This window comes from Bos indicus x Bos taurus, chromosome 4 (genome assembly GCF_003369695.1).
Source record: "Bos indicus x Bos taurus breed Angus x Brahman F1 hybrid chromosome 4, Bos_hybrid_MaternalHap_v2.0, whole genome shotgun sequence".
Classification (NCBI taxonomy): Eukaryota; Metazoa; Chordata; class Mammalia; order Artiodactyla; family Bovidae; genus Bos; species Bos indicus x Bos taurus.
The window spans coordinates 65470057-65493120 of record NC_040079.1 but is presented as its reverse complement, the minus strand read 5'-3'; the positions used below and the strand labels follow the sequence as shown (position 1 = coordinate 65493120).

The 23064-nt window shown below is 36.1% G+C and overlaps 1 protein-coding gene across 1 annotated transcript in view; it reads right to left on the bottom strand.

Moving 5' to 3' along the window:
• FOXP2 (forkhead box P2) overlaps positions 1-23064 on the bottom strand; it is a 659704-nt gene that overhangs the window by 428834 nt on the left and 207806 nt on the right. Inside the window, exon 3 of the mRNA XM_027539578.1 lies at positions 15053-15143. The gene's annotated coding sequence lies outside the window, so the exon portion shown is untranslated. The remainder of the gene's footprint in view (positions 1-15052; positions 15144-23064) is intronic.

Genomic DNA, 23064 nt, shown 5'->3' with positions numbered 1-23064 from the left:
CTGATTGAACATCAAAAAAGTCAAATGAGGTCAAACATTGTATTTTTTAATTTTCATATTAATGATATAAACAATAATATTAAAAGATATAAAGAATAAAAGGGCATAAGAAAAATTACATAAAATATTTCAAGATAAAATATATATGAGGTATGTAGCTTACTATTGACTGTATATGTAATGTGTCTTTTTAGCTTGCAGAATTGTTTTATATTTTTAAATATTTTGCTTGTAAAGTTGTTATTGAAACATTTCAAACCACTTCTTTGGATGGGTTAAGAGGAACATGTGGAAAATGGTAACTTTAATCAGTAAAGACAAAGTATCACTAAAGAACACAGATCACAGAGAAAGGAATCATCTGAATTTCAGAACTTTCACACACAAATTCTATTTTAAACATAACAGTGAAGGGTACTTTCAAAAATTTTTACATATTTTACTTATTCTCCAGTCCAACATTGAGCCCCACCAAAAAAAATACACACACTATCCCCCAAGTGGTTGATTACTAAAGAGTTAAAGATTAGACACTCATATTAGTTAAAGACCTATAGAAGCTAAAGTGTTTGTTAAAGGCTACTTTCTGTGGTCATAAATACTAGGTCACATATTTTACAATACCATAAACAATCCTGTAGTGAGAGATTTTTAAAACTTAGATTAGATCTATGTGCCTATTTTTTATCATACAAACTAAAATGTAGTTATTCACTGTACCTAACTACACTTACCTAATTATCTAAATTATTGAATTACAACTGCATTTTAAGTACTTCTATTAAATATCCAGCACTATATTTATTTTTATCATCATAATTTAAAAATTATTAAACAATCAAGAGAGCTTCATTAAGATACTCCATACATGTATGATAAAACTTGGAGCTCTAAAGTAACAAATGATTGAATAAAATATCATATACCTTCCTCACCCTTGTAGCATCAACATATGCTGTCAGTGTTCCACTTTTACACGTTTTGATTAAAATTAGCTTATTTTTAAAATCGTTGATGACAATAACTCACAAAGTTTTCAACTGTTTGACATGTGCAGTAAAGAAACTAAATAACTTATCCAAAAATTTGAGATAAAATATGTATTTTCAAAAAGATAAATACTAATTTCAGATTTCTAAGGCATACAACAAATAGCAAAGGGTGACCAGAATAAGGAAACATAAAGCAGAGGTAAAAAATGATCTACAAGAAGAGAGTTAGGGATGGTTACCAACAGGCATGAAAGATGAATGTTTCTTTAAAAGTTATTCTTGCCTCCAGTGCTTTGGTCAAACAAGCCTTCTATTAAAGTACTTCAATGACGCTCAGATTCACTTTGTTATTAGTTGGTATTTCTTGTAAAGCCATCAGAAAAATTTTAATAGATATCTCTTTCCCAAACATATCTTCAGATCTTCCCAAACGTAAATGCTGTAACCTTCAATCAGATTTTCTTAGATGTAAAGGATTTTTCACAATCATGTAGTTATAATTCTAAACAGCTCAACCACATTCTTCAAAAATCATTTCAAGTTCCACATTACTTATGAGAATTATTAACAGCAAGTAACATGGAATTTTATTTCAACTATTCACAACTGTATTACAAATGACCCTGGAAAAATGCTGGCAGTGGGGGTATGGACCCTCCACACAGTCCACCAACCACAAATTCTGTACTATTACAGTACCACGTTACAGAAGAAAATCCAGTTTACAAGTGGATTCACACATCTCAAACCTATGTTGTTCACGGGTCCATAACTATCTATTGCTGTGTAAAATTTACTATAAACTACTACAAACCTAGTAGCTTTAAGCAACATGTATCTATTGTCCTAAAACTTCTGTGGGTCAGATGTCTTGGAGCAGATAAGCTGGCACTCAGACTCTTGCAAAGTGTTGGCTGAAGTGTGTACTTTCCTGGAGCTCCAGGTTCTCCTCCAAGCTCATGTGACAATAGGCACAGTCTAGTTCCTTGCTTTTGTGAAGGCTCCATTTTCTTGGCGGCTGTAGGGAAGAGGTTGCCTCAGCTCCTGAGAGGCTGCTCACAGTTCTTTGCCACATGACAATTTCTCAAGTCCTCTCAAAAGACATTAGCTTGCTTCTTCAAGTCCAGCAGGATAAACTCTTGCTCCAGTCTGTTAAGATGGAATCTTATATAACATAATATATTCATGGCAATGACTATTCCACCATCTGTGCCATGTTCAGTTGGCTAGAAATAAGCAACAGGTTCTGCCCTCACTCAAAGGGTGGGAATTATTCAAAAGTGTGACTCACTATGGAGTGACCTTAGGAAGTATCCACCAAAATAATTCCCAGGCTAAACTTATAAACTCTAAAACCAGATTGCCTCAACTTAAATTCTGACTCTATGCTTACTAATTACTATTTATATCTGTTTCTCCATCTTAAAATGAGATTATAGTACCTCTTCTTAAAGTTGTGAGTTAATATTTTTTAGCTCATTTCATTGCTACATTAAAATCACACAGTAATAATACCTATGTGTTGATGTCACAAGAGGCAAAATTCCCAATTATTTATTCATCACATAATCTGGGTCAGTAAAAAGAAAATTTTTAGTTCAAGTCTTTTGATTAATTATTTTAAAATAATGTACAGAAGTATTTGGCAATAGGAAGTTCTCTATCAGTATGCATTAAGTAAATTAATATTAGAATATCTATATAAATTTCTAGGACTTCTCCCGTGGCTCAGTGGCAAAGAATTTGCCTGCCAATGCAGAAGACGCAAGAGATGAGGGTTCAATCCCTGGGTTAGGAAAATCCACTGGAGAAGGAAATGCCAACCCACTCCAGTATCATTGCCTTGAAAATTTGATGGACAGAGGAGCCTGGCAGGCTATAGTCCACGGGGTTGCAAAGAGTTGGACATGACTGAGCATGCACACATACATAAATTTCTAATAAGCCAATACATTTTTACTCTCAAAATTTCATACGCTGTGACTGTAAAATTGTATACTGTCTTTTCTCTTGAATGATTCATATTTGCATATGTGCAAATGTGCATTCTGCCAACCATTGTAACAACATGGAAATTCCTAAAGAATATTGACATTAGCTAACAAGATACAAATATGAAATAATGTGCAAAATAGCAGTCAATAAATATGTTAAGAAATCATGATGGTAATTGAAATTTAGAGTTACAACTCAATAAGTGTAAGTTATGGATCAACTTCTACTAATCACCTGCCTCAGAAACTTATCTCTGCTTCCTAACACACAATTCACAAATGTTTTAACTTTTCAAATACTGCCATTCAGTAATGAGTGATAACCCCACCCTTTTAATGACCTTCCATGAGCTGACTCTAAAATCAGTTGGAAGCCCACAGAGAAGTATACAAATGCTAGGTCCTAGAGATGAGGGGAAATATCCATTCTTTGGGATGTTGATTAGAACTTGAAAAGTAGAATTAAATGCAAAGGAACAAAGGGTGACTAGAGAGAATGTAGGGCATAACAAAATCAAGGGTGGGATCAGAAACAGACTCACTAAATACACTTCTTTATTACAGTTTGCAGTTTGGCATGTAGCTAAATGTCTAGAATATATTTGAAAGGGACTAAAGGTTTCTCAGAGTCTCAGCATAATGCTCTCATTTCAAAAAAACTTATCTACACATGATTTTTTGAAGACAAGTTCATATTGAAAATCAAAATGTCAAAGGAGATAAATGGTTGGAGTCTAGAGTAAACGAGATGTAGTTCTGGATAGAGCAATGAACTTTAACATTTCTGGTTAATCAGAGAGAAATATGCACATACTATAACAATGAAGAAAACAAATACAAAATATAAGGGCACATATAATATAAAACTCTAAAGAATCTAAAATTATTTAATAATCATTAGCAAATGATTATATTTTTAGCTGTAATATACAAGGAAAACTGAAATGCAATAACTTCTCTTTGAGCTCACTCACAAGGGAACATGAAATATGTTTATTCCTATTCAGCCTTGCACAGTATCAGAGTCACCCTGAACCCTGACTGAACCCTATAGAAGAAAAAGGGTCAAATTTATGGTTAAGATTATAGCAGTTCTTAATTGGCAATATTAATTAAAAAGTCAAAGAGTGTCAAAGACTTCTTTAAGATGGTTTATTGCTAATATGAGAGTGTCATATATACTTTGCATCTAACTGATGACAGTTGAAATCATTATGGCATGGTTGTGAGAACTGAAAAAATTACTGGGTACCCAGAGACAAGAAAAAACATGTGCTTAATGGCTATAACTAAAATTAAGCATGAATCATTACCTGAGAAACAAATGAATGAAATGTATTAGCAAAAAATTTTTAAATGAACTAAATATTTAAGAAGGGCATAAACTGAAGTTATCTTGAATATGGAGAAACCACAAAAGAAATTACAGAAGAAAGTATTAATGTGACAGATTCTTTACAAGGTTGAAGAGAAACGCTGTCTTTAATTAGCAAGTTCAGAAACTTTTCTAACAAAATGCTTTTATTGATCTTTCTTCTATAAATATTTACTTTTAATCTGACCCAGGCAATCAAATAAGAGATCTTCATTTCCCTCCATCAGATTTTCCACGTCTTCACACAAGTGCTCAGATCCTTGTGTTTTACAAATTAAATATGTCAATACATTTTATCATGGTATCGTATGCTATTTTCATTAAAATCTCATGGAATTCTAGATGCTGAGGATACTTCAGCTTCTTTTTTCCCTCCCCAAGATTATTTCAGATGAAAATATATACAAAACAAATATTTTAAAATTATTAATATAAACCTAACACATATTCAAAGGAGAAAAAAAAATCACAGGACAGTTTTCCAAAAAGGCTGTTCTCATGTGAACATACACTCTTAACTAATGAATAAAATGCTCAAGATTGGTAGCATCTTTTAGTAAGGTTTACTATTATTTGCCTGAAACTCCAGTACTTTGGCCACCTCTTGCAAAGAGTTGACTCATTGGAAAAGATTCTGATGCTGGGAGGGGTTGGGGGCAGGAGGAAAAGGGGACGACAGAGGATGAGATGGCTGGATGGCATCACCGACTCGATGGACGTGGGTTTGGATGAACTCTGGGAGTTGGTGATGGACAGGGAGGCCTGGCGTGCTGCAATTCATGGGGTCGCAAAGAGTCGGACACGACTGAGCGACTGAACTGAACTATTATTTTCCAACCTTAAGATTCTAGAGTGCATTTTATCAAATTCATTCATTTGTGTTGTTTATTAAATTCTCTAAGGCTACTGATTCATGTGCTTAAGTGTGAGAAAAAGACAAAGAAAAAAATCATCACAATATTATAGTCTTAAAAGTTATTATTCATATTACTTTCATACAGAGGACCCCTTGTTTAAGACCAAAAATAATAGGCCAATTGAGACTTACGCTTAACATTTAATTGTATGAATAAGAATGAAAATTTAGGCCCAATATAACAAGAATATTTTCCCCTTGATATACTGAGCATAAAAAGTATTCACATCTGTTTCACTGCTTTGCCTTCTTCATGGGCTTAAACCTGCCAAATTATTCCATTTGATTTCAGAGAATTCTCATATGGCAATCTATTTTATTTACTTTATCTTCAATAAAATGGTTCAGTGAGCATTAGCAACTCTAAGACACAAGTTTCAATCAGTCTTCAGACAAAGGCGTCAATCTATATTAGACCTACTGTCCTGTGAGTTGTAGCTAGAAAGTTAGATAAGGTAGGGCAACAGTGAAAATGTGACAGAGTCTTAATAAAGCCAAAGTAAAGAGAAAGAAAGCTCTCCCCAGGCTCTCACAGCATAGCTTACACGAGACCAGGTGCTGGATTCAACACATGAAGAACTCCTTAATAAGGCTAACAGCTAAAGTAGGCTTCAGACTCTATCTTTATTTTACCTGACACCTACAGTAACAGTTCTTTGTATTCCAGCAGATAATAGTAAAAACTTGAAATGCCAATAGTTAAAAATGAAGTTTCATATTCACCCCCTGGATATCGTAGAGGGGGAAAAAAAAAAAAACTGAAAACACTCAAGCTGCATAGCAGTTCTATAACATTTTCATGCAATTACTAATGTAACAGTAGTTTCAGTGGATCTTTCCTTATAAATTTGTATGACGTTTTAAATATAGTTGGTGGATTAGAGTTTAACCACAAAACAATCAGTAAGTATGAGCAACAACTTATTTTGGAAAATGATATGATTAAAGACTAATTCCAAGAAATATTGGGCAGTACTGTTAGATGTCATGAAAATGCCTCCCAAAGCACAAACTTTGTAATAAGTGATGGTGGTTCATATTTGATACAGGCTGTAAAAAGCAAATTATTGTAATGGTGCTCTTCCCAGCAAATAAGACCATTAAAAATGTGTTTAATGTTCAGTTGAAGTGAAAAGCAGGGCAGATTTTGTATAATGGTACCAAAAATTTTACTAGTGGATCACTCCAGGCCATAAATTTGATATTACAAATGTAAACTCTCCTTTTTTTACAGGAACCAGTTTCAATTTTTCCCTTTGTAAAAAATATAATGCTGCACTTTCAGACATCTCTCCAAAGAATACATAGAGATGGCTAACAAACACATGAAAAGATGCTCAATATTGCTCATTATTAGAGAAATGCAAATCAAAACTACAATGAAAAATCATCTCACACCAGTCAGAATGGCCATCATCAAAAAGTCTATAAATGATAAATGCTGGAGAGGGTGTGAAGAAAAGGGAATCCTCTTGCACTGTTGGTGGGAATGTAAACTGATCCAGCCACTATGGAAGACAGTATGGAGATTCCTTTAAAATGGATTAAAGACAATCTCTTTAACAAGTGGTGCTGGGAAATCTGGTCAACCACTTGTAAAAGAATGAAACTAGGCCACTTTCTAACACCACACACACAAATAAACTCAAAATGGATTAAAGATCTAAATGTAAGACCAGAAACTATAAAACTCCTAGAGGAGAACATAGGCAAAACACTCTCTGACATACAGCACAGCAGGATCCTCTATGACCCACCTCCCAGAATATTGGAAATAAAAGCAAAAATAAACAAATGGGACCTAATTAAACTTAAAAGCTTCTGCACATCAAAGGAAACTATTAGCAAGGTGAAAAGATAGCCTTCAGAATGGGAGAAAATAATAGCAAATGAAGCAACTGACAAACAACTAATCTCAAAAATATACAAGCAACTCCTACAGCTCAATTCCAGAAAAATAAACGACCCAATGAAAAAATGGGCCAAAGAATTAAATAGACATTTCTCCAAAGAAGACATACAGATGGCTAACAAACGCATGAAAAGATGCTCAACATCACTCATTATCAGAGAAATGCAAATCAAAACCACTATGAGGTACCATTTCACACCAGTCAGAATGGCTGCGATCCAAAAGTCTACAAATAATAAATGCTGGAGAGGGTGTGGAGAAAAGGGAACCCTCTTACACTGTTGGTGGGGATGCAAACTAGTACAGCCACTATGGAGAACAGTGTGGAGATTCCTTAAAAAACTGGAAATAGAACTGCCTTATGATCCAGCAATCCCACTGCTGGGCATACACACTGAGGAAACCAGAATTGAAAGAGACACGTGTACCCCAATGTTCATCGCAGCACTGTTTATAATAGCCAGGACATGGAAGCAACCTAGATGTCCATCAGCAGATGAATGGATAAGAAAGCAGTGGTACATATACACAATGGAGTATTACTCAGCCATTAAAAAGAATACATTTGAATCAGTTCTAATGAGGTGGATGAAACTGGAGCCTATTATACAGAGTGAAGTAAGCCAGAAGGAAAAACATAAATACAGTATACTAATGCATATATATGGAATTTAGAAAGATGGTAACAATAACCCGGTGTACGAGACAGCAAAAGAGATACTGATGTATAGAACAGTCTTATGGACTCTGTGGGAGAGGGAGAGGGTGGGAAGATTTGGGAGAATGGCATTGAAACATGTAAAATATCATGTAAGAAATGAGTTGCCAGTCCAGCTTCAATGCAGGATACTGGATGCTTGGGGCTAGTGCACTGGGACGACCCAGAGGGATGGTATGGGGAGGGAGGAGGGAGGAGGGTTCAGGATGGGGAACACATGTATACCTGTGGCGGATTCATTTTGATATTTGGCAAAACTAATACAATTATGTCAAGTTTAAAAATAAAATAAAATTTAAAAAAAATAAAAATAAAAACTAGGAATAAAACCACCATATGACCTAGCCATCCCATTCTAAGTCATATACCCTGAGGAAACCAAAATTGAAAAAGATACATGTACCCCAATGTTCATTGCAACACTATTTACAATAGCTATAACATGGAAGCAACCTAGATGTCCATCAACAAATGAATGGATAAAAAAGTCGTGGTACATATGCATAATGGAATATTACTCAGCCCTAAAAAGGAACACATCTGAGTCAGGTCTAATGAGGTGGATTAACCTAGAGCCTATTATACAGAGTAAAGGCAGTCAGAAAGAGAAAGATAAATATCATATACTAATGCATATTTATGGAATCTAGAAAGATGATACTTGATGAATTTATTTGCAAGGCAGCAATGGGAGAAACAGACATAGAGAACAGACTTAGGGACATGGGGAGAGGGGAGGACAGGGTGAGATGTATAGACAGAGTAGCATGCAAACTTACATTACCATATGTAAAATAGATAGCCAATGGGAATTTGCTGCATGTCTCAGGGAACTCAAACAGGGGCTCTGTATCAACCTAGAGGGGTGGGATGGGAACAGAGATGACAGGGAGGGTCCAAAGGGAGGGGACACATGTACAGCTATGGCTGATTCATGTTGGTGTTGGACAGAAAACAACAAAATTCTATAAAGTAATTATCCTTGAAATAAAAAATAAATAAAAATTTTAAAAATATATATAATGCTGTATTTTTACCCAGGTTCTATCATTACAGTATAATCGGTAGGAAGAAAATTTGGAATGACAGTTTAATGTGAATTTATACAAAAATTTGTTCTACTACTTGCTGATACATACTTCTCAACTCACTTTCCTGGAGACTGAATGAATTATTTTTCTAACTTAAACATTTCAAAGCAATGAACCCCAAATATGTGTACATATATCTAGATGCTTTCTTCACAACTCTATAAAGACGTTAAAGGAGAACGATGGAAAACTAGTACGATAGATTAGTAGAATAGATTCTAAAAGCTCAGACTCTGTAAAGGTAAGAGTTTTTTTGTTGTTATTTTTTTGTTTGCTTGTTTGTTTTTTAACTATTTCAAACAGCTGTTCTAAAAGAGAATCAGCACCAGACTAGGACCCAGATCTACCCAGTCCTGACACTCCAACACTGATGTACTCAATGAGCAGGAGACTAGAACAGCCCTCTTCATATTATAAAATCAGTATTCCAGGTGAAATCTAAACATTTCACATTTTCTTCTCACTTAAGCCCACTTTCTCATAAACATGCATGCCTTCCCCATGACACTTACTTTAGAGACCACATATTCAGTATACCTGTATAGTGTATTAATCTTTGTATTTCCTGCAAAGTCCAGAATAGTAATGAAGTTTGTGGAAATAATTTTCAGGGGTAGTATATAATATATTAATTATCTACTGTTACATAACAAATTACCTCCAAATTTAGCAGCTTTGGACAAAAAAAAAAAAAATTATTATGTCAAACGGTTTCTGAGGATCAAAATCCAGGAGTAGTTCAGCTAGGTGGTTTAGGCTCAGGCTTCCTCAAGAAGATGCAGTTACTGATAGTTCCTCCCTGTCTACTGGACAGAGGGAACAGTTCCTCACCACATGGGTCTCACCAAGTCAGCTATCCTCCCCTAGAGCAAGTCATGAGTCTGAGAGAGAAAGAGAGAAGGGAAAGGGGAAGGAAGAAGGGAGGGGGCAAAGAGAAAAAAAGAGAGAGAGAAAAAAAAATGGAAACAAGAAAGAATACCCCAAACAGATGTCCTAGTATCTTGTATAACCCAATCTGAAAAGCAATATATTATTACTTGTACCATAGTCTAGTCAACTGGCCACAAGACACAAGGTACATGTGGGAGGGAAAAATACAGTTGTATGAAAACCAGGAGATGGTGATCATTAAGGACCATCTTAAAGGCTGCCTATCACAGCTCACCCTCTGGACCCCAAGATTCACATTCTTCCCATGTGCAGTTTCAAACATATAAGTTGTACTGGATTCCTAAAGGTTATTTAAGAGATACACTTAAGATTACTGAGATACACTTAAGATTACACTTAAGATCTGAGATACATTTCAGATTACTGAGTCAGTGTAAGAGCACATAATTTATAAAAACCATCCTTTAAAATATGATTCTCAAACTGACCACTGTTCTGAATTAAGGAGGTATTTCATATATTTGAGCTTCCTTTCTTGCCTGGGAAATCCCATGATCAGAGGAGCCTGGAGGGCTATACAGTTTATGGTGTCACAAAGAGTCAGTCCTGACTGAGTTAACTTTCACTTTCACTTTTCAAATATTTAGTGAATGTTTCTTAAGATACGATTATATGCCAGGCTACAGGTGATACACACACGATACTATCAGGAAAAGTCCTGAGTTGGCTAAAAAGGAGGAAAGAAACAGGGCAAGTGTAAGGGAAGAGGCAAAGACGTAAATGGGCTTTACATTTACAGAAGACAAGGGAAAAGAAACAATAGGATATACACTGACAAAGATGTGGGCAAGTGTAAGGCAAGTTCAAGGTACACATATCAGTGTGATGAGGAGAAAATGTTGGATACTAGGGTTTTGTCAGAGCACCAGGGAATGCTGTTTTAGTCTGGTGGTTAGCCAGCTTAAAATAATGGATCAGATGGTAACAATAACTCTGTGTACGAGACAGCAAAAGAGACACTGATGTATAAAACAGTCTTATGGACTCTGTTGGAGAGGGAGAAGGTGGGAAGATTTGGGAGAATGGCATTGAAACATGTGTAATATCATGTATGAAACAAGTTGCCAGTCCAGGTTCGATGCATGATACTGGATGCTTGTGGCTGGTGCACTGGGACGACCCAGAGGGATGGTATGGGGAGGGAGGAGGGAGGAGGGTTCAGGATGGGGAACACATGTATACCTGTGGCGGATCCATTTCGATATTTGGCAAAACTAATACAATATTGTAAAGTTTAAAAATAAAATAAAATTTAAAAAAATAAAAATTAAAAAAAAAAATAATGGCTCAATATTAGGCAGAAAGGAATGGCCCGTTGAAACTTATACTATAAGCAGAACTGAGGAAAACCTTACATAATTTAAAAAAATAAAATGATAGTTTAAAGTAATTTTAAATTAAGAAATTTAACATGCTGTGGCAGATAAACTTTAGGGTGGTTCCCAGGTTTATGCCCTATATAAGTCCCTCCCCTTGCATGCAGGCAGGACTATGACTTGCTGCTAACAGAATCTGGCAAAGGTTATGGGATGCTATTTCAATGCTTACGTTAATATATACCCACACACATAGATATATAACTCTATTTTTCTAACATTTAGTAGAAACTCTCCTACTAATTTTAAAGATGCAAGCTACTATTATGTGAACTGTATATGGAGAGGGTCACATCGATGAGAACTGTGGATAACCTCCTGGACCTGTGGATCTCAGTCCCATAAAAGCAATGAAATGGATTTGGCCAACGCCCAGTAAGTTTGGAAGAAGACCCTGAACTCCAAAGGAAAATGCAGTCTAGCCAATATTTTGATTGTAGCCTTGTAAGATACTGAGCTAAGCCATGCCTGGACTCCTGACCCATGGAAATTGTTAATATAATAAATGTATGCCATTTTAAGCTTTAAAATATTAGTATACAGCTATCAAAAATTCATACACATGCTAACAAAATCACAGAATGCACATTTACAAATTAACTCCTTTTTACCATTTCACGGACCAAAGTTAGAATGCTAGTCAGGACACTGATCAGGTGCCCTGGAAAATACAGTCAAACTTTGAGACTCACGTTAATAGGGAACAAAATAAAACTAACTTTAAAAAAAAAAAGAAAAAAGCTTACTATTCTCTTTATATGTATTTACACATTTAGTCCTTAAATCAACTCTAAGAAATAGGCACTATTATCTCTTTTTTCTAGATTCAGAAATTAAGAGTTAGAGAGTTTAAATGACCTAAGGTTTCACATATGGTAGGTTTGTTTTTGAACCATAATTCAAATCTAAGTAATATGATTCCCAAGCTTACATTCTCAACAGTGATATGCTACAGCCTCTGTATTTACAGTTTTATTCAGTCTGTTTCATTTTACCAAAAAATGTGTGCACACCACATATTTGAATCGCTTGTCCAGCCCCTCCTTAGCCAAATCATCTTCCTGCATAGTTCATTTATTTTTTAATAATTTGAAAATTAGAGCAAATATTTTGTCAGGTATGATGCCTAATTTTTATAATTTGTGAAACTTACAGCAATATGTATAAGTATGTGAATGAAGTTTTTTCTACTCCACTGAAATAACTAAAACTGATCTTTTATTTGAATTTAATACTCTTACAATAGAAACTCTGGAAATAACTGTAAATATTATGAAGTAAAATACACATGTACACATACACACTTTAAGTAACCATTTACCCATATACACAATCTTAGTTGGAAGCTATGTAGAATATTTTAGTTCCTATTTTGTATAATCTAGGTCAGGTTCTGCAAACTTCTATGAGAGGTAAAATGGGGATAATCGTTTGAAAACAAATATTCACTTTAGGGATTTCTGGAGGGAAAGGAATGGAACAGTGGAAATGAAAGAAGAAAATGAGTATTTCTTGAAAATAGCTGTGCATTTTAATACACACACAATTATGTACCCTTCTGAGAAAAAGACTCTCTGTTTTCTAAAAGTCATTTCTTTCATGGTTCCATGATGTTCACTGTCAGGTAACTCCTACTCATAAATCTAAAATTCCCCTGCTATTACTAAAACAAATGTCCTATTACTACTCCACAAATGAGAATTTAATATTAAAGGTCTTACAATGACAGGCTATATCAACATAACCATTATCTATGGTAAGAATAAATAACACAGAAGAAAAAAAAAGATTGGGTGTAAGCAGATCTGAATTCTAATAACACATAATTATTTATTATCAACTATAATATCACAATAATCTCCACCATTTTTTCCAAGTCCTTGAAATTCTTTGCCAAAACTTTTAGTTTCTCCACTTACTAAATAATGAATAATAATGGCCACCTTACTTAAATCATAAAAAATGCAACAGTAAAATTAATGAGTTTAATGAAAAAGTAAAATGAAGTAAAAAGTTATCAAAATGTTTCCAAGTTTTTAAATGCTAAATACATGTGGATTCATTCTTTTTGTTTTTGGGACTTCCATGGGACGACAGAGGATGAGATGGTTGGATGGCATCACTGACTTAATGGACATGAGTTTGAGCAAGCTCCAGGAGTTGGTGATGAACTGGGAAGCCTGGCATGCTGCAGTCCATGGGGTCGCAAAGAGTCGGACACGACTGAGCAACTGAACTGAAATGATTTTGTTTGTATGTCTGACAGAATTATAAAGTTGGGACAAAACAAGCAAAATTCCACAGGCAAAACAGTACCAGTACCTAAGAAATAACTGACTACATGATTCAAGTACCTTGACAAAATTCTCTCAGGGAAGATAAGCATCTATCTAGATAAAGTTTTAGAAACGGCTACAGCAATTTAGGCATCACAGCGAGGATCCTTGAGACCCATCTTACATTTTTGGTGAACCCACTTGATAAAGAATTCTGATGTAGCATGGGCAAGAAAAAATCATAATTTTAAGAAGTCAGAGCATCAGGGTTCCCCTTTCTCTGGGGGTAAAGACTAGAGAGGGAAATGATGTAAACGACTCATCTGGAATTTTTTTTTCAGTTTTCTTTTTGTAACTATATAATTACAACTTTGGCCCCCTATAACATAACTGCTTGACTGATACCATAGTCAAGAAATGACACTGAAACACTAATTTCACAGAGACATTATAGCGTAAGAGTGGGAGATAGAATCTGCATCTCTTGGAACTGCAACTCATACTATCTCTGTGGTCCTTGCTTTGTAACAAACAATGGAGTTCAAGTTCTCTAAAATGGCACTGTAAATATCAAGGAAAACTACCATTATATTGAAAGAAGTATAACACTAAAAAAAATAAATGATTTCTAAATAGCTGACTTGCTAGATCTCAGGAGTTTATTTTAAAAAATCAAACTTTCAAGAAAAAATCGTTAGTAGTATGCTATTCCGGAGAAGGCAATGGCACCCCACTCCAGTATTTTTGCCTGGAAAATCCCATGGACGGAGGAGCCTGGTAGGCTGCAGTCCATGGGGTCGCTAGGAGTCGGACACGACTGAGTGACTTCACTTTCACTTTTCACTTTCATGCAATGGAGAAGGAAATGGCAACCCACTCCAGTGTTCTTGCCTGGAGAATCCCAGGGACAGAGGAGCCTAGTGGGCTGCCGTCTATGGGGTCGCACAGAGTCGGACACGACTAAAGTGACGCAGCAGCAGCAGTATGCTATTCTCCCTAGTTTCTGACAGTTCTAGATTCTCCTAAGTATCAACTGGATCTTAATAAAATAGTACTGAAAACATCAGTATAAATAGGCCAGCATAGTGGTAACAGAAAATACTTCAAGTGCTTCTCTTGTCTAATCATTTATTCCCAATAATTCAAAATCAAATTCACATTCTTCATATATTTGTGTTAATTTTCAAAAGACAAAGTGAGATCAGGTTTAAAAGGAAGAAGGAGCACAATAAGAAATGAAATAAAAAGCCCAAGAGAATAAACAGTGATTAAAAACTCCTATTGCCATGCATGATATGTCTCTATGGTTCACTGTTTTTGTTTTGTTTTGTTTTGTTTTTTAACCTTTGAGCAAAGATACTTAACCAAAAACTTAAAGGACAAAATAAACCTTAGAAAAACATAATTAAGCACAATGAATGAAAGAGACTTATCACCAAAAGGCCACTTACCTATTTCTCTCAGATCTTCAATAAGACTTGCAAGTCAACCTTGATATGGAGCCCTAGGTAAATTCAATTCCAGTATCACATTAGAGCAGCCCTGTTAATAGAGACAAACAATTGTCACTGCTTTGAAAATTAAGTTTTCATTTATGTCCCAATTAGTTCAATGATTTCACCATAAAACATACTAAACCTAAAGGTAAGTATAAAGCATTCTTTGCTTTGGGAATCTTCAAACGTGTATAAAATTGCTTTCCTACATTTTGGAAAACTTTAAAGCCACTGTTTGGTACAAAGCAAGGACCATAGGACAGCACTAAGCACACTTTCAAGAAACAGATTTTACTTCCCATTCTTATACTGATTTTCCAGGTTTAAACTTTTGATGATTAAATTTTGTAATTTATAAGAATAAAATTATTTATGTCTCAAGGTTCGCAAATGAAAACATGACTGATTTCAATTGCCTCTTCAACACATACTTAATGAGTTTTGTAGGTCTTTCCACAATTAACAAATTAATAGTAAGCATTTCTTCTCCCAGGTCAGAAGGTGTTTGATATGCTACTAGGGAAGAGTGGAGAAGAACTACTAATAGCTCCAGAAAGAATGAAGCAGCCGGGCCAAAGCCAAAATGATGTTCAGTTGTGGATGTGTCTGGTGATGAAAGAAAAATCTGATGATGAGAAAAACAGTACTGCATAGGAACCTGGAATGTTAGATTCATGATTCAAGGTAAGTTGTGAGTGGTCAAGCAAGAGATGGTAAGAATAAACATTGACATCTTAGGAATCAGTGAACTAAAATTGACAGGAATGGGCAAATTTAATTCAGATGACTATTGTATCTACCACTGTGGGCCAGAATCCCATAGATGAAATGGAGTAGCTCTCATAATCAACAAGAGTCTGAAATGCAGTACTTGGGTGCAACCTCAAAAATTAAAGAATGAACTTGGTTCATTTCCAAGGCAAGCCATGCAACATTAGAATAATTCAAGTGTATGCCCCTACCACAGTTAGTGAAGAAGCTAATCAGTTCTACGAAGACCTAGAAGGCTTCTAGAACTAACACCAAAAAAAGATGTTCTATTCATCATTGGGGATTGGAATGCAAAAGCAGGAAGTCAAGAGATATCTGGAGTAACAGACAAGTTTGGCCTAGGAGAACAAAATGAAGCAGCACAAAGACGAACAGAATTCTGCTAGAGAATGTACTGGTCATAGCAAGTACCCTTTCTCAGCAACACAAGAGATGACTTTACACATGGACATCACCAAATGGTCAATACCAAAATCAAATTGACTACATTCGTGTAGCCGAAGATGGAGAAGCTGTATACAGTCAGCAAAAACAAGACCTGGAGCTAACTGTGGCTCAGACCATCAGGTTCTCATGGCAAAATTCAAGCTTAACTAAAGAAAGCAGGGAAAACCACTAGGCCAGCCAGGTATGACTTAAATCAAATCCCTTATGAATATGCAGTGGAGGTGACAAATAGGTTGAAGGTATTAGATGTAGTCAACACTGTGCCTGGAGAACTATGGATGGAGGTCCATAATATTATACAGGAGGCTGCCAACAAAACTATCCTAAAGAAAAAGAAAAGCAAGAAGGCAAAGTGGTTATCTGAGGAGGCTTTACAAGTAGCTGAAGAAAGAAAAGTGAAAAGCAAGGGAGAAAGGGAAAGAAACATGCAACTCTGATTGCTAGGGACCACATGAAAAGCTGCAAGGAGACTGAACCTAAGTCTGCAACAGGAAAGAGTACCGTGTTCAATTAGCAGTGCTTCCACAGGCACTGAAAATGATGGATGACATCATATACCATGCTCACTGAACATTTAGGCATTTCAGTAATTTTATTTAAGTCATTTCCAAACACTTTTGGCTGAAAAATCCTTTCTTCCAATGGAACCTTGGTGAGAGGTCAATTAATTAAGCAGATAAAAATGAAACATTCTGACTGAATCAGGATCTCAAATACTCAGTACCACCATTATTCTTTCACCAGTTACCCTGGGGGTATTCTAGGAAGCTTAGATATATACTGCAAAGCATAACTTGAAACCACTGTTTTAATCTTAAGTATTACATAACTCAAAGTTACAAAAATATAGGTAATTCAAACTCCTGTTCTTAACATTCGAGCATTCTCTCTCTGTTGCTTCTGTTCTCCATATTTCTCTCAATGACAAAACTTTGCATAGCAGCAGACTCTACCCTTGACTTTACTTATGCTGATCTTTCTTCCCCAATCATTTCTTTCCTGCTACATGCCACCAAAAAAAAAAAAAAAAAAATTTTCTTATGAAAATGTAGCAGCCTAAATTGTTTTCTAATTCCATACTGACTTATTTTTCACTTCCCCATATTCAGAGATATCAATTTTTCCTAAATCAACCTATAAATTCTAGATTTTCAAATAAAATCTAAAAATTCATTTTAAAGTATGTTATAAAATGTCTATTATTATCAAAGTTAAGTTAAAAAATGAAGGGCAAAGAGAAGGATCTCACTCTATCAAATATTAGGATACACAACAAATTCAGGGACAGATACAGAGATACAGATTTCAGAAATAAATTCACAGGTCAATGATAACTTTATGTATGATAAAGATGATATCAAAAGTAAAAGAAAAGGTTGGTGCTGACTCATTGTATAGAGAAAGGAAAATAGTCTCAGAATATGGCAAAAACTTAGCTCCTTATTTTACACCAAATATAAATTTGAAATTTAACTAGATTAAAGAGCTTGGTGGCTCAGATGGTAAAGAATCCACCTGCAATGCAGGATTTGATCCCCGGGTTGGGGAGATCCCCTGGAGAAGGTGATGGCTACGGACTCCAGTTAATCTTGCCTGGAGAATCCCATGAACAGAGGAGCCTGGCAGGCTACAATCCATGGGGTCGCAAAGAGTCGGACAAAACTGAGCAACTAAGCACACATGCACACAAATAATTTTAAAATGTGAAAATTATCTTTTCAAAGCTAATAGAAAATATTCAGGTGAGTTTTTTGAAAATTAGAAGTAAAAGGCAATTCTGAAACAAAACGTAAATAATGAGCCATAAAATTAATGACTTTTACTAAACTAAGATTAGAATTTTTCAGTGACTAATGGCAGAAAGTGAAGAGGAACTAAAAAGCCTCTTGAAAGTGAAAGTGGTGAGTGAAAAAGTTGGCTTAAAGCTCAACATTCAGAAAACAAAGATCACGGCATCCGGTCCCATCACTTCATGGGAAATAGATGGGGAAACAGTGAAAACAGTGTCAGACTTTATTTTTGGGGGCTCCAAAATCACTCAGATGGTGACTGCCGCCATGAAATTAAAAGACGCTTACTCCTTGGAAGGAAAGCTATGACCAACCTAGATAGCATATTCAAAAGCAGAGATATTACTCTGCCAACAAAGGTCCATCTAGTCAAGGCTATGGTTTTTCCTGTGGTCATGTATGGATGTGAGAGTTGGACTGTGAAGAAAGCTGAGAGCTGAAGAATTGATGCTTTTGAACTGTGGTGTTGGAGAAGACCCTTGCGAGTCCCTTGGACTGCAAGGAGATCCAACCAGTCCATTCTGAAGGAGATCAGCCCTGGGATTTCTTTGGAAGGAATGATGCTGAAGCTGAAACTCCAATACTTTGGCCACCTCATGCAAAGAGCTGACTCATTGGAAAAAACTCTGATGCTGGGAGGGATTGGGGGCAGGAGGAGAAGGGGACGACAGAGGATGAGATGGCTGGATGGCATCACTAACTCAATGGACGTGAGTCTGAGTGAACTCCGGGAGTTGGTGATGGACAGGGAGGCCTGGTGTGCTGTGATTCATGGGGTCGCAAAGAATCGGACACGACTGAGCAACTGAACTGAACTGAACTGAATGTTGCCAAAAGCTGTGTGAGGTCTGGCTGTTTGCTGCTCAAAAGCCAATTAATAGGTCAGGTTGGTGGAAAGGAAAGTTTGCTTTATTTCATATGCTGGCAACTGGGGAGGGAGGGCAGATGTCTGTCCAAAGGACAACTCCCCCTGCACTGGCAACCAGTGGGGCAAGAGCTTTTATAGACAGAAGTGTGGCAGGGGGAACTAGATGCAGAAACAGCAGTCATCTCACAGGCATCTTCAAATTGGTCATCAGTGGTCTGACTACTGTCATCTCAATTGTTTTAGATACAGTTAATTATCAATTCCAGGATCCAGTTGTTTCCATTTCTTTGTGATCAATTCTTGGAATTGTAGTAGCTTTGCTGTGGGTTTGAGAAAGAAATGGCAACCTATTCCAGTATTCTTGCCTGGGAAATCCCATGGATAGAGGACCCTGGTGGGCTGCAGTCGATGGAATAGCCAGAGTCAGACATGACTTAGCGACTAAACCACCAGCACCACATGTCATGGGAACAGTCTGGTCATCATATAGTTAACTTCTTCCACCTAGTGTTTTAGTATCTATAAGACAGCTCATTGGATAAGGTTCAGAATGTTATCTATAGCCCTGTAGAAGGAATTAAAGGTCCCTGACTATACTTAATGAGTACATTATTTGGTTTCCTTTGATTGTTTTCCTTTGTTTCCACATGTTCTCATTTTTCTAATTAAACTTATTCTTTGACGAAAGTTTTCCACAGACAAAAGACAGGCAGAAGATATGCGGGGAGGATAATAGGGTCCAGTTCTGTTTCACCTGACATCATAGATAAACTGAGAGAAGACCTAATGCCAACAAAGAATCAATATTAGAATACTCAGAAGAAACTAATAGAAAAATAAGTAAAAACTTGAAATGGCACTGCCTTAGAAGGGGAAGCCAGAACAGCTCTCAAGTAGTTTAAAATGCTCAAAATCACTTATCAGGAAGATGCAGATTAAAATGATATACCACTTACGTCATCAGAATAGCATAAATATGAATACTGGATTCTACCCAGTGTTGTCAAGAATACAGAAAGATGAGCTCTGTTGTTTACTGCTGGTGGAAGCTAAACAACAGCTATTCTTAAAAGGAGTCTGCTGCTGCTGCTGCTGCTAAGTCACTTCAGTCTTGTCCGACTCTGTGCAACCCCATAGACAGCAGCCCACCAGGCTCCCCCGTCCCTGGGATTCTCCAGGCAAGAACACTGGAGTGGGTTGCCATTTCCTTCTCCAAAGCATGAAAGTGAAAAGTGAAAGTGAAGTCGCTCAGTGTCTGACTCTTAGCGACCCCATGGACTGCAGCCCACCAGGCTCCTCCATCCATGGGATTTTCCAGGCAAGAGTACTGGAGTGGGGTGCCATTGACCTAAAGTGCCAACCTGTTTTTTATGGACCCAAAACACTTATGTAAAGTTCTATTGTAGCATCTATCAGCTTAGTTTTCATTTCACTTTTTTATTGATATGCCATTCTCTCCCATTAATTTCTCCATTTTCATTAACCAAAATTAATGTTTAAAATAGATAAATCAAGTAATGTCAATAAGCATGTCATTTATAATTATGGGTATAAATAACCAGAAGTGTGTTCCTTCTGTATAGATGGACTGGACAGTGGGAAGGTGCAAGGCAGACATCTGCTATTTTTCACTATAATAAACCTTCTGTTTTATTTGTTTTTTAAACTCAGCACATGTATTTCTTTAACCAAAGTTCATTTTAAATAAAAAAGATAAAGCAAGAAGCTAATTTTAAAAATAAAAAACATATCAAGATTGCAACATATAGGTTTTATTTAAATAAGCACATCTTATTTTAGTAACTTAAACCTCAAGAAAAAAAATTTTTTTAAGTCATTGAATATTGATCACAGTGATCACTAAATTATATACCAAATGATCACTTAGATTAGGGGGGAAAAGCTGAATTAAAAATAAATGTTAATTTTTTAAAAAAACCTTAAGCCAGTAAAGAAAACTAAGAAATCGGAGAAGGCAAGAGCAGAACCAAAGAGACAAATAAGAATTCTCTCACAGTCACACACGTGGATTCGCTGCTGACTGTATGTCAGGCACTGGCCACGCTCTGAGATAAGCCATAACTCTGCTCTCATGAAGTGTGCAGTATAATGGGGAGTATGTATGATTTCAGGGTGCTGAGCAACATGGCACGCACATATGTATGCACGCACATATGTTTACACACACAAGGGCAGGATTCAATTTAAGCTGAGGTGTTCAAAGATGTTCTGAATGAAAGTTCACATTTACAAATACTCCCTTGTCTATTTCTTTTAGCCTTTTAAATTGGATTATATATTTATTTAAGGATTGCTGTTGTAGGAGAGGAGAGCATAATTCAAGCATTCCCAGAGAGTTTAAACTCTTTTCTTTTAAGGGACTGTAGTAAATAAAGTGAACAATTACTGCTGCTACTGCTAAGTCACTTCAGTCTTGTCCGACTCTGTGCGACCCCATAGACGGCAGCCCACCAGGCTCCCTCATCCCTGGGATTCTCCAGGCAAGAACAATGGAGTGGGTTGCCATACTAGGTAGTTTAATTTTCTTGTCTTTCCCTCCCCCCACCAGGAACTCCCTGATACTCAAAAAAGAGATTTGTTTTCTTAACATGTTACTTGGAACTCTTTGTTTCTACTCTGTCTTTTAATTAACAACAATGAAGATATGTCCTAAAAGAAATACTACCATTTAATCATTTCCAAACAGAAAAGAAAAAAAAAAATTACCTTGTGCAAAGCTTAAGCATAATACAAAATATTTTGTTTAGTGAATGTTGTGATTTGGCAAAATACACTAAAATCTGAAATAAATAAATAAAATACATTTTCATATAGGTCATAATGTGTAATTGATGTTCAAAAGTAAAAATTACACTAACATTTTACATACTGTTTTCATAAGATATAGTTATATCTTTGAAAATTCAGCATAGATCTTCTTAGAGAATAGTGAAACTTAAGGATTATTTTATCTCAAACTAGCTGCTGCTACTGCTGCTACTGCTAAGTCGCTTCAGTAGCGTCCGACTCTGTGCGACCCCATAGATGGCAGCCCACCAGGCTCCCCTGTCCCTGGGATTCTCCAAGCAAGAACGCTGGAGTGGGTTGCCATTTCCTTCTCCAATGCATGAAAGTGAAAAGTGAAAGTGAAGTCATTCAGTCATGTCCAATGCTTCTCGACCCCATGGACTGTAGCCCACCAGGCTCCTCCGTCCATGGGATTTTTCAGGCAAGAGTACTGGAGTGGGGTGTCATTGCTAGCTAACTACAGTCAAATCTGAGAACACAAATAAACATTGGTCACAAAGATTGATAGCATAATCAACATTTCAGTGACAAGAAAATAATCAAACCCCAACAGAGCAACAAATTTGTAGGCTTAATTCTAGTCGTTGGGCAATGGGGATGTATGCAAATAGAATAAGAGAAACAATAACAAGCTTCTGATAAATAGGGAAAGATTTTTTTTAACTTATTTAGAAGGCAGTCCATATTCTTTGAGTTATTCCATTCCCACCAACATTTATGAAGGGTTTGGGACGTGCTTTGCAAAAGGTATTTCTTTTTTTTTTCTTTTGCATCAGGCATTTACATGATAGGAGCATCATATCTTTATCATTTTGTACAGATGTTGCAATTATCAAGAAAGAAAATAGTTAGGATTTTTTAAAGCTGGTTCTGCAAAGGCTAAACGCTATGAAACCTCCAAAAGAAATATAGAGAGCTTGCTACAATTAGTATCCTAACTGTGATTATTATGAACTCCATAAGAAAAGGAATGTTTTTGTCTGTTTAATTCACTTTTGAGCCCAATAAATCTAAACCACTGATTGACAAATAGTAGGCACTAGATAAATGTTTGTTAAATGGATCTATTAATCTATTGATCAATCAACATGGAACTGGATAGGTACATGCTGTGCTTAGTCGCTCAATCATGTCTGATTCTCTGCATAATACTCGAGCCATACTTAAGTGATGATTGTATGTAATGCAAAGCTATTGAACGTATAAACATATACACATAAATACGAATTATAGGTAATCTACATGAGATTTATCACATGAGTTTGGTTTTCAACTTATTCTTC